This window comes from Phoenix dactylifera, chromosome 11, assembly GCF_009389715.1.
Source record: "Phoenix dactylifera cultivar Barhee BC4 chromosome 11, palm_55x_up_171113_PBpolish2nd_filt_p, whole genome shotgun sequence".
NCBI lineage: Eukaryota > Viridiplantae > Streptophyta > Magnoliopsida > Arecales > Arecaceae > Phoenix > Phoenix dactylifera.
The window spans coordinates 26,333,449-26,346,978 of NC_052402.1; the positions used below are offsets into that span (position 1 = coordinate 26,333,449).

General features: G+C 40.8%; 1 non-coding gene across 1 annotated transcript; it reads left to right on the top strand.

The window, feature by feature from the left end:
- The first annotated feature begins 670 nt into the window (after nt 1–670).
- Nucleotides 671–776, top strand: LOC113463656. The gene has a single exon (XR_003388332.1). It is a non-coding gene; the product is annotated as a small nucleolar RNA R71 (small nucleolar RNA).
- The last annotated feature ends 12,754 nt before the right edge of the window (nt 777–13,530 follow it).

Genomic DNA, 13,530 nt, shown 5'->3' on the forward strand with positions numbered 1-13,530 from the left:
ATAGTTGTGTGTTTGCCTCCAAACCTTGAAGGGCAGTCAACACTTTCTCCTCAAAGGTTGTATTTCTTTGGGTTGGAGGAGGAGGTGTTGAAATTGAGTTGAGGGACGGTAGAAATGAAAATTCTGCGGGTTTTGAAAATTTTGGGAGTATGGTTGGGCAGTATTCGAAGCTTGCTGCCTCCAAGAAAAATTTGGATGATTCTGCCATCCCGGGTTATATGTATTGAAAAATGGATCATTACCCGGTCTGGGCTGTGTTTGGGCAGCATTGATCTGTTCTTGCTCGAGTTCGGAGAATTGGGGTGCTGAGGGGCACTCATGAATAGGATGTGATGGGCTAGAACAGATAGCACACACTTGTGCTTGGGAAGAGCTAATGACATGTCCTCCTATCATCAGTTGGTCGATCTTATGGGACAATGCATCTACCGTGCTAGACAGGTCCATAGAATGACTTATTTCACAAATGGTCCCTTTTCTTTGAGAACTCGGGGGTACTTGACAAGAACAGGAAGCATGGTGGAGGGAGTTTTCATTAAGATTTTCAAATAGTTGCCATGCTTCATGCTCATTTCGAAGCATGAAAGTCCCCCCGCATGCGGCATCGATCATCTGACGGTTTCGTTCAGTCAAACCGTCATAAAAATATTGCACTAGCTGCCACTTAGGTATTTGATGATGAGGACATTTACGGATTAGGTCCCTAAATCTCTCCCAAGTTTCATGAAATTCTTCTCCCTCAGTTTGGGAGAAGCTTGTAATGGCACGTCTAAACTGGTTCGTTCTTCCTATGGAAAAGTATTTTTTAAGGAATTCTTGTTGCATTTGATCCCAAGAATGAATCGAGTTAGCTTCTAAAGAATTCAGCCACTGTTTGGCTCTATCTTTAAGGGAGAAAGGGAATAATCTAAGTTTTAGAGCATCATCAGTAAAGTTCTGAATCTTGACAGTGGTGCAAATCTCAAGAAATTCATCTAGGTGTTTATATGGTTCTTCGTTGGTGAGCCCATAAAAAGATGGGAGCATTTGGATCACACTAGACTTTATTTCATATTGTACAGCTGCTACCTCAGGTAATCGAATGCAAGATAGGGAAGTGTAAATAGTGGGAGTAAAGTACTCCCTCAGGAGTTTGGGTTGTTCTTCAGCCATCTTAAGAGGTGGGGATGATTCTAATGTTCTGATCTTAGCTCGAATGTTCCTAAGGGTTCGTTCTATTTCAAGGTCAAAAGGTAATAGATCAAGTACTCTAAAACGACTCCCTTGTATACACTAGTACTCGATCAGTCAAGCATGCAATAAAAGAGAAAAGCATATCAATCCTAGTCTTTGTCCTAAAACCACTAGACAGCTCCTAACTGGTTTGAAGAGGGCACCTAAGCCTCCAATCCGGTCTAATGAACCGAGTTGACCAGGTAAGCTCCCAGGTAAGTGAAGGGGTCACGATGCGTTCGCAAAGGTCCCACTTAAAACCCACTTGCCTCGAACAGATGAACTGTCTCCCTTATAGGGACAAAGCTTGCCTAGACATCAACTAAGCCACAGAGCGAAATTGGTGCAACTTTCGGTGATCTTCGTCCAATTGAGCTCGAATGTCCCTAGGGGCCAATGTCTAATTGATATTAATTAAAGTGACACTATGTGAGATTGAGTTCACCAAAATTGGGCAAGAGTCCGGTGATGAAATCCGGCTCTTATCTTGTTGGGGTGATTGCCCTTACTAAGTGCAGATTAGTTGGTGTATGTGTATCAGGCATACATTCACACTTCTGCTAAAGTCAAAAGCAAACAATCACCACAAATTTCAAGCTAATAATTAATTTAAATAAGAAAGGTTTAGAGGTTACCAAAGGAAATTTTTCCAGCAATTTAAATTTTTTTAAGCAAACCTCTAAAGCATTCCTTTTTGATAGCCCAGATCTCCTCTTCGATTCCTGATCAAATAAGACCAAAAGAAAAATAATAAAAAAAATAGTAGAATAGAAAAAGGAGATAAAAAAATTACAATAATAGAAAATATTTTTTTATTTTATTTTAGAGATATATATATATATATATTGAAAGTTTGTTTTTAATTAATAAAGTTTTTTTTAATGATAGGAAAAATAACCATGCTAGCAATCTCCGGCAATGGCGCCAAAAATTGATCGGTTATTTCAATTTCAAAAATAAACCACGCAATAGCACGTATCCTGTAGGATAGTGATTATGAGTGTCGGTCCACAGGGATTGGAGACAAGTTATTTTTCTTTTAAAAGTAAAGCAAGAAGAAGAATTTGCTAACTTAATTTAACTAAATTACCTCAAAGGATATAAGCTAGAGTAAATGATAAAAACTAAGAATTAATGTAGATATAGTAGTACGAATTATCAATGGAGAAAGGAGAAAGGTGTTTAGGGCTAGATTCCACCGATAGAGTTGTATCCGTCACGCTTTTAATAATTGAGTTGTATTTAAGACTTGATTGCTTCCGACTACAAGCCAAAGCAATCATTAAAAATTATGATTAATTCGCAGCATGAATCATCTAAGTCTAGCACAAACCATCTATTCTAACAATAAGCATGGCCTGTCTAACCTAGCATGATGCATCTGATCATTAAATCATTAAAAATGAAATTGGTGTCACATGAATATCATCTCCAAACCACAGGTGTTGGATTCGATGAAATAGATCAATCTATGTAAAATATTTTATGCAAGATAAATGATTCACATAAATTGGATAAATAATAAAGATCAATTGATAAATTCTTCATCATGCAACACTCTTACAATACAAACTCAAATCAATAAAAATGAAACGAATACTCCTCTATGGCTTCATCAAACCCCTAAACCGAGGTTTAGCTGCTCATGATGCTCGGCGACTTTGATCGACTTGCTGAGATGCTCCACGCCATCCGTCTCAAGTCCTTCCTTCTTTTTCTCTTCTTTTTTTTTCTTTCTCTAACTCATTCGCTCACAGCATCCCTCTTTTTTTTTATTCTTCTCGGCACCATAACAGAGCATGCTCTGTTCCTTGGTTCTTCTCCCCCTCCTTTCTCTCTTTTTTTTAATTTCTTTTTCTCTTCTTCCCTCTCGGTTTTCTTCTTCTTTTCACCGAAACAGGGGGTCTCCCTTGTTTTCTCAACCGAGCTCTCCTTCCATTGAACGCCCCCTCCCTCCTTTTATAGCCGTCCGGCGCACGCGGAGAGAGGGAAGAAGGAATCACGGCGGCTGATTCCGGGGCGTGGTGCCGGGATGCAGATCGCAGGAGAGGAGGAAGAGGGGCCGCGGGATCTGGTCGGTGATGGCGGAGAGAGGTGCCGACTGGTGAAGTGGCGGGGGATCTGGTCGCTCCGGATGCGCCACGGGCGGAAGACTGGGCGACGATGCTGGGATTTCGACGCGGCTGGTTCGCTGATCTTGGAGGAGAAGACGCCGCACGCGGTGATGGCGAAGGGGCCGGATCTTCGCTGCTGGGAAGAGTCGACCGCACGGGCACGGTGGGCACGCGGCTGATTGCGGCCGACTGGAATCACGGAGGACTGGTCGCTGGCGGATTTGGTCGCGGGATCGTCGGGAGGACGCTGCGGACGGTGGGTGGCCGCGGGATCAACGGGGAGACGCCGGGATTTCGACGCGGCTTGATGGCGGAGCTGGATCTCGGCTGCGGGCTGCGTCACAGGCAGAAGACGAGGCGGAGATGCTGGTCACAGGATCGTCGCCGCGGACGATGGGCGGCCGCGTGAGGTGCTCTTCGGGGGAAGAAGATGAACAGTAGCCAAGCCATTTATTTATTTATTTATTTATTTATTTTATTGTTATTTATTTATTTATTTATTATGTATTTTTTATTTTTTTTCTCTAACACTGTTCACATGAACAGTGTTTTTACGGAACACTGTTCATATAAACAGTGTTCTCGGCATTTTAATTTTTTTTTAACACTGTTCATATGAACAGTGTTTTAACGGGACATTGTTTATATAACAGTGAATCGTGAATTTTAGTTATTATTATTATTATAAATTTTATATGAAGGCAGGTAACGAATTGGTTGGAAATTGGCTTTGGGTTTGCGGTGGGTCATGATCGTTGAGTTGCTTGAACTTGTTTTCGAGCCCAATGTCTTCCAAATTTAATTATTGCTAAACTGCTTCAGATCGAACTCGACCAGTCAAGACTAGAAACAATACCATGACTTAATAAAAAGGGTTAATCAAACATTTTCCTTAGCAAATTATAACTTTTGATCGAGCCAAGACCAAAACCTATTTAATTATAACCTTAACTTCATCAGGTTACCAAACAGAATCAACACAATCTCCTCCTTATATATTTTTTTTCTGTAGTTTTCATAAAAAATCGTAACCAAAAACATATTTCAAATTTATTTCAATGATTATTCAATTTTCTGATAAAATATGTTTTTATTAGTTTAAGAACATTGATAAGTGCTATGGAAAGATAACTAATTTATGAATTATTAAGTACTTATCACACCCCCAAACCTATATTTTGCTAGTCCTCGAGCAAAATAAAATTAGAAAAAAACTCTAACTCACTTTCGCAGGCATCGCGATTGCGTCTACCATATGCAACAAGGCTTTAAACCCCTAGGTTACCCTAGTGGACGAGTTATAGTCTCGTGAGGGTTTCCAGTGAAGATACCCACAAACTTCAATATTTATTGTTATGATTAATTTGTTGTTGTTGTTTTTTTTTTTTAATTCGATTGATGAAAATTCAAATTCCAAGTGCATAATAGCTAAAAAATGTCTCTTTTTTTAATTAAAATCTAATTTAAGATACATAAATGATAAGAATTTCAAAGTACACACGGTTTTATTTACTAAGTCAGCCCAAATTCTAGGTCGAGATGCAATTCAAGTTGAAGTCATTAAGTTTCCGTTAGGGAGTTGTAAGACTCATTTATACTGGAGTGCTCGGTGAAATCTGGACCGTACACAAGCTAAGAGTTCGGATCTCCAAAATATTGTTAATACTAGTAGTTTTCCAAGGATTGGTCGAAAGGACCTGCTCACTGATTCAAAATCATCTTATCTGCAGGATTTCGAGAGTTGTGGATGTTTACTTTAATACCTCACGGGCTTTATCTGTAATATTCCAGTTTACTCGAATTTTTACAACGACGGCTTTCACACTATTGTCTTTTTTAAGGTCAATACAGAGTTTTTTTTTTAACATCATAAAAGATATATAAATTGTGCACTTTTACTCTTGTGGCGATTTCTCTGTGTAACGAGCAATCAGTCGACAACTCTCACACCAGTTGGCACAAGGTGTCAGGCATCAAGACTCCCCTACGGACTTATGCTCGGAGTTCTCATCACAAGCCCACTTGACCTTTGACAATAGGTAGCCCTTTTCGATGTTCCTGACTAAATCCATTATTATTGATGATATATTTTTTTTTGGATTAGATAAGTATGATTCATCAGGGTCCAAGGTTGCTACTATACTATCAACATAATGTCGAGCCTAGACCTTAGTAGTGTCGGCCAGTGTGTAGTGAAATTCCGAAGTATTAATTAGCTTACAACTCCCTAAGAGAGACTTAATGAAAAGAACTTAAATTTGTATTACTTCCGACTAGTCATTGAGCTTTTTAGATTTTATATACCTTGTGTGTTTATCATTCTTTTATGAATGTATAGAAATTAGGTTTTTAAAAACAAAAACTTTTTTTAATTTTTTTTTTTATTATTTTATAAAAAATGAAAATGAACACATTTTTTTAAAAGATCTTTTTATTATTTTTTTTATTTTTTTATTTCTTTTGATAAACCTGACATTATGAAGTGAAAACGAATGCAAGAGATGCAAACAAAACAAAAAAATGATCAAAAATACTTAAAAATAACCTCCAAACCTAAACCTAACATTGTCCTCAATGTTAAAGAAATTTAAGAGAATTAGGTTGCCTCCCAACAAGCGCTAAGTTTATTGTCTTCAGCCAGACACAGTGCATCCTTAATTATTTTGATAAACAGGGTTCGTCAAATTAAGAGATTCAATCAATTGCCCATCGGTAACACAGTCCACATAAGGTTTTAACCTTTGGCCATTGACTTTTAAAACATGTTCACCATTGAGGTGTTGGATCTCTACTGCACCATAAGGAAAGACCTTTTTTACTATGAATGGTCCATCCCACCTAGAGCGAAGTTTACCCGGAAAGAGTCGCAACTTTGAATTGAATAGCCAAACCTTTTGACCAGGTTCGAAGGACTTACGGTTAATATTTTTATCATGAAAAGCCTTAGTCCTTGCTTTATAAATTTTAGCATTTTCATAAGCCTCATTGCGCAATTCTTCAAGTTCACTTAGTTGGAGTTTTCGGTGAGGACCAGCTACTGCCATGTCTAAGTTAAACTTTTTGATAGCCCAGAAAGCTCTATGTTCAAGTTCTACCGGTAAGTGACAAGCTTTTCCAAAAACTAATCGGTAGGGAGACATGCTAATAGGAGTTTTGTAGGCAGTATGATAGGCCCAGAGTGCATCATTTATCCTTTGAGACCAATCTTTCCTATCAGGACGTACCGTTTTTTCTAAGATGTGTTTTAACTCCCTATTGGATACCTCTGTCACGACCCCCGCCCCGTTCCCGGCGGGCCGCCGCGACGGTCCTAGGGTGCGGGTAGGCATAAGGCCACCAGCCACCACGTAGAACCCTACTACCTATCAATCATCCATAAATTCTGAAAAATTTTGGCATGATGCATGCACAAAATGATCACCTTTCCTATGGTGACCTGTCAGGATTATCTCAATACATATAACACACTACCTGTCAGAGCAGCAATCACATAATCCGTCACATAATGAACCTGGACAATATATATCAATACATTATCTCAGGCATATAACTCATCTGTATAAAAATCTGGTTCCCATTCCATCCATGGTCAAACCCATATCCACAACAGGATCTATGACTGTAACTATGCACTATATACAATAGAAGGTTTATAATACACCAAAAGGTATAAACCTCTATTTACATTATACTATACTATACTATGGAGCGGCACAGCTAGCAGGCAACCACTAATCCTGCTCCTCTCTATACAATACCTTTCCTGCAATCAAAAACATCAAACTGGGGAGTGAGTATATAAATACTCAGTGAGTGGAGTAGAGAGTACTATGCACATGAGACAGAATATAATCATGGCTCGAGATGAAATCTCAAGATCAATAACAACATGAACATGAACTCAACATAGAGAATATGGAGTAAATCATCAATATCACCACAATCAATATCAACTCATCTGAAGCATATATGGAATAATCAAGTAAACATATATGCTACTCATGAATATGCTCAACAGATCATAATGCTGGAACATACAAATCAGGTGTCAATATGCTGAAATCATCACTAGACAGCTGTCGGGAGGTGGGTTTTACGCTCCAGGCGAACCAGCAACAACTCCCTACTGTCACATGCATATGCAGGATAAGACACCATATCGATAATGTAAATGCTAAACAGTTGTCGGAAGGTGGGTTTTACGCCCCAGGCGAACCAGCAACAACTTCCTACTGTCACATGCATATGCAGGATAAGACACCACACTGATCATATAAATGCTGGCCAGTATCCAGAACAGAAATCCATCTCACATCTACATACTAAACGGCACCTCGCGGGAATTCTACATCTGCGGAAAGCCATACTGCACCTCGCGGGGTCTTACTATGCCCGGCGGCAAGCAGAATATAAGTCGTAGGACCGGCCGATCCTACGCCTAGGGCCGTGTCCCCCCCTAGGAAGGGACTGGGCTCCGCCCACCCAGAAGGCTACTATGTGCACAAAGGCCGATGTTCAACCCCCATCGACTATAGGTGTCCTGCAGATACTGCCAAGCCATGCATAAATGTCATAATGCACCCTCCCAATACTCTACTAAAAAGGAGTATAATCAAGACTACCACTCACTTAATCATGACCCAATCATAAACTAACATCAGGGTTAGAAGTGAGGGTCAAGGAAGTGCAATACAACTCAATATACCACTAAAAAGGCTCTACAAATCTTTGAAATAGAGAAAATGAAATCAATTTACAAAAGAAATCATTTCATAATTCGGAATCAATTTGATTACTCATCAACCTCTCGTAATTCCTCTCAATGTTCCCTCAAATGCATGTACAGAATAATCAAGCATGGAGAATCAAGATTATAGAGGAATCTACTACAATATCAGTCAATATGCACAAGTGGAATCAATTCACACTTGGCGACATTCATGAAAATGAATTAAGAATGCTCATGGTGCAAAGTACATGACTCCCACTCACCTGTCAATCTGGCACAGCCCTGATACGCCTCCAAAAATCTACAGCAGGCAGTGGGGAACTTCTTCCTCTTGTTCCCTAGCTTCTTGCCCAACTGTGACATGCATTTACAATACATTTAGTCTTGTATCAAGGGCTATAATCTACGTGCCAATTATAATATAGGGAACTTTAATTGATTCAACTCCCCCGTTCCCTAAATCTTTTCTTTTCTTTCTCTTTTTCTTTTTCTATTAATTAACTCATCATTTATGTGTATTAGGGACTCCCTTGCACGAGTACAAGGTCTCCCTTAGCCTAATCTAGGCTTAATACCCTATTATGGCATGAAATCCCTTATTTTCCACCCGGATGAACAGTAACCCAAACTGACAGTGGGTTACTTCATCCCGGTTTTGATCCACTTTCAGGACTCCAAATTTGATGAAATTTTTACCTAACATTCTACACTCATAGAGAATTCCAAAGAGATAACATGCATCATCATCGGAGGCCGTTTGTCCCCCTAAATAATTCGCCGAAGTTGGGACTTCGACACAGTTTTTCCGTAGTGCCGGAAAAATTTGTTAAAATCCGATTCTTCCTCTTTTAACCACCTCTACAACCCTTATCCGACCCCTCTAGACTATATCCACCCTTTGTATAGCCTAATGTCATCAAAAGACTAGATAGGGACGGATATTTACCTTTTTCTTTTTGGAAATCGAGGTCCTTGCGTAGAGGAGAAGGAGATCTACACTTTTCCCTTCAGCTGGAAGTGCAACCGGGACTCCCTTCCACCTCGAATCCCTCTTCCTTCTTCTTTTTTCTTCTTCTTCTTCTCTTTTTCTTTCTCTCTGTGTCGTCTGAGAACCCTTCCCCTCTTCTCTCTGTTTCACTCCCGTGAGCCAGCTCAAACCCTCCAATTAAATCACATCAAAGCACTATTCACCTTTGTTTAATATTATTAATTTCCCATTTTGCCCTTACCACTTCGATATATCTGCAATTATGCCATTATCTTTTGATTCCTTCCCTTTTTGCCCCTAACACTTCAACGCATCTACTATTATGCCATTAACTTTTGATTCCTTCCAATTTTACCCCTCATATCAATTTTAAATGACTATTCTATCCTTTTTTATATAAAAAAAATATTTTGGGGTTATTACATCCTCCCCCCCTTATATAAAATTCGTCCTCGAATTTAAAAGAGTAAATTACCTGATTACTCAAAGGGGTGAGTGTATCTGCTTTTCATATTCTGCTCGGTGTGGTATTGGGAATCAAATAAATTAGGAGTGTTTTACCTTCTATCTCTACCACACAGGTAGGATACACATACTTCGCTTTTATACTATCCCCTACATGTGTACTAATAGCTAAGGGAATATGCATTAATATCTTATCCTTAGCTAACTTTTTAGCGAAATAAGGGGACACAAATGAATGGGTAGCTCCACAATCAAACAACACTCTAGCTTTAATCTTATCAATGAGGAGCATACCTATCACAGCTGCATTCGATGCCTGTACCTCTTGTGGATTTACCGTGAACACTCTTCCTTGCCCTCTGCCTACTGGAGCTGACAGTTGAGATGGTCCAGCACTCTGCTGTGATGTTTGTGCTTGACCTCTGCCTCTGCCTACAGGCTCCCTACTACTAGGCCTGTCCATCTGCACAGAAGGATAGGATGCCAAAGGCACAAACTGCTGGGTGGCACCCTGCGGGCATTCTCTGACAAAATGACCCGGCTGTCCACATCTGTAGCACACTCCCTGACCCATTCTGCATCTGCCAGGGTGCTGCTTCCCATATATGCCACATACTGGCCATGATTGGAACCTAGATTTAGTTCTGGCCATAGTGACTGGAGGACGAGGTACTGATGGTAGAAAAGTATCTTGTGATTGACCTCTTTCCCTCCATTTCCTCTTACGTGGGGCAGGTGGAGCTGAGCGTACAGACTGCTCCATCGGGCCCTCCGAGAGATCTACTCCCTCAAATCTATCTCTACTGCTTTGCCCTTTCCCCATACTCATTTTCCTCTGTTCTCTTTCAGCTCTTTCCTCTTTGTTTCTGGTCTCCCACTGTTTTGCTTTATCAATCAGCCTAGATAAGGTGGGGACCTCTACTGCCAGTACTGCATTATAAAGCGGGGAAATCAGACCTCGCCTGAATCTTTCTATCCTGACAGCTTCAGTGGGGATGATGTAAGGAGCATACTTCTCCAATCTAGTGAACTCACGAACGTACTCAGATACGCTCATTCCGGGCATCTGCTTCAGCCTCTCAAACTGAAGAGCCCGATTTTGCCTCTCAGCCGGAGACAAAAACTCATCCATCACTGCTTGCCTGAACTCTTCCCAGGTTGGAGGATTCCTACTGTACAATCTGTCCTCCATATGCCTCTGGTACCAGTCCCAGGCATCTTCCTTCATTGTAAGCCCTACAAGTTCTATTGCCCTTGCATCAGAACAGGGCAGTCTCCGTATCATCTTTTCAGTCTCCTCCAGGAATCTCTGAGGATCTTCACCTTCTTCCCCCTTAAACTCTGGGGTTCTGAGCCTCAGAAATTCCTGTACAGTAATCCCCTCATCATCTAGAGCTCGCCTGGCCAAACTTCTTGGCACAACTACAGGAGGTGGGATGGATACTACTGACGGGGCAGGAGATTTCCCCCGAGCAATCTGCTCCCTCAGAGCCTGATTCTCCGCCAGTAACTGTTCCATCAATGCATCTCTACTTCCTACCTCTCCTTGATCATTAACCCTCCGTCTATCAGCAGGAGGAGATTTTTCTCTTTGGGGCTCGATATGTGTGGAACCCGCATCCAATGCTATATCTGGCTCCATCCTCCTTCCAGGACGAGCAGATCCTCTCCTTGGAGGTATTCTTTATATGTCTCTAAAAGAGTTAAAAAGAGAGGGCAGTCGTTACACACTGAGTCATAATATATTTTACTGAATTGTAAATGACTCATAAATTAACATACAGAAAAATCCTATGCTCCATAGTATAATCCTATACTTAATCCTGACTCACCCTATTGCTCTGACAGGACTCTTGTTTAACCTTTGCTCTGATACCAAGCTTTGTCACGACCCCCGCCCCGTTCCCGGCGGGCCGCCGCGACGGTCCTAGGGTGCGGGTAGGCATAAGGCCACCAGCCACCACGTAGAACCCTACTACCTATCAATCATCCATAAATTCTGAAAAATTTTGGCATGATGCATGCACAAAATGATCACCTTTCCTATGGTGACCTGTCAGGATTATCTCAATACATATAACACACTACCTGTCAGAGCAGCAATCACATAATCCGTCACATAATGAACCTGGACAATATATATCAATACATTATCTCAGGCATATAACTCATCTGTATAAAAATCTGGTTCCCATTCCATCCATGGTCAAACCCATATCCACAACAGGATCTATGACTGTAACTATGCACTATATACAATAGAAGGTTTATAATACACCAAAAGGTATAAACCTCTATTTACATTATACTATACTATACTATGGAGCGGCACAGCTAGCAGGCAACCACTAATCCTGCTCCTCTCTATACAATACCTTTCCTGCAATCAAAAACATCAAACTGGGGAGTGAGTATATAAATACTCAGTGAGTGGAGTAGAGAGTACTATGCACATGAGACAGAATATAATCATGGCTCGAGATGAAATCTCAAGATCAATAACAACATGAACATGAACTCAACATAGAGAATATGGAGTAAATCATCAATATCACCACAATCAATATCAACTCATCTGAAGCATATATGGAATAATCAAGTAAACATATATGCTACTCATGAATATGCTCAACAGATCATAATGCTGGAACATACAAATCAGGTGTCAATATGCTGAAATCATCACTAGACAGCTGTCGGGGGGTGGGTTTTACGCCCCAGGCGAACCAGCAACAACTCCCTACTGTCACATGCATATGCAGGATAAGACACCATATCGATAATGTAAATGCTAAACAGCTGTCGGAAGGTGGGTTTTACGCCCCAGGCGAACCAGCAACAACTTCCTACTGTCACATGCATATGCAGGATAAGACACCACACTGATCATATAAATGCTGGCCAGTATCCAGAACAGAAATCCATCTCACATCTACATACTAAACGGCACCTCGCGGGAATTCTACATCCGCGGAAAGCCATACTGCACCTCGCGGGGTCTTACTATGCCCGGCGGCAAGCAGAATATAAGTCGTAGGACCGGCCGATCCTACGCCTAGGGCCGTGTCCCCCCTAGGAAGGGACTGGGCTCCGCCCACCCAGAAGGCTACTATGTGCACAAAGGCCGATGTTCAACCCCCATCGACTATAGGTGTCCTGCAGATACTGCCAAGCCATGCATAAATGTCATAATGCACCCTCCCAATACTCTACTAAAAAGGAGTATAATCAAGACTACCACTCACTTGATCATGACCCAATCATAAACTAACATCAGGGTTAGAAGTGAGGGTCAAGGAAGTGCAATACAACTCAATATACCACTAAAAAGGCTCTACAAATCTTTGAAATAGAGAAAATGAAATCAATTTACAAAAGAAATCATTTCATAATTCGGAATCAATTTGATTACTCATCAACCTCTCGTAATTCCTCTCAATGTTCCCTCAAATGCATGTACAGAATAATCAAGCATGGAAAATCAAGATTATAGAGGAATCTACTACAATATCAGTCAATATGCACAAGTGGAATCAATTCACACTTGGCGACATTCATGAAAATGAATTAAGAATGCTCATGGTGCAAAGTACATGACTCCCACTCACCTGTCAATCTGGCACAGCCCTGATACGCCTCCAAAAATCTACAGCAGGCAGTGGGGAACTTCTTCCTCTTGTTCCCTAGCTTCTTGCCCAACTGTGACATGCATTTACAATACATTTAGTCTTGTATCAAGGGCTATAATCTACGTGCCAATTATAATATAGGGAACTTTAATTGATTCAACTCCCCCGTTCCCTAAATCTTTTCTTTTCTTTCTCTTTTTCTTTTTCTATTAATTAACTCATCATTTATGTGTATTAGGGACTCCCTTGCACGAGTACAAGGTCTCCCTTAGCCTAATCTAGGCTTAATACCCTATTATGGCATGAAATCCCTTATTTTCCACCCGGATGAACAGTAACCCAAACTGACAGTGGGTTACTTCATCCCGGTTTTGATCCACTTTCAGGACTCCA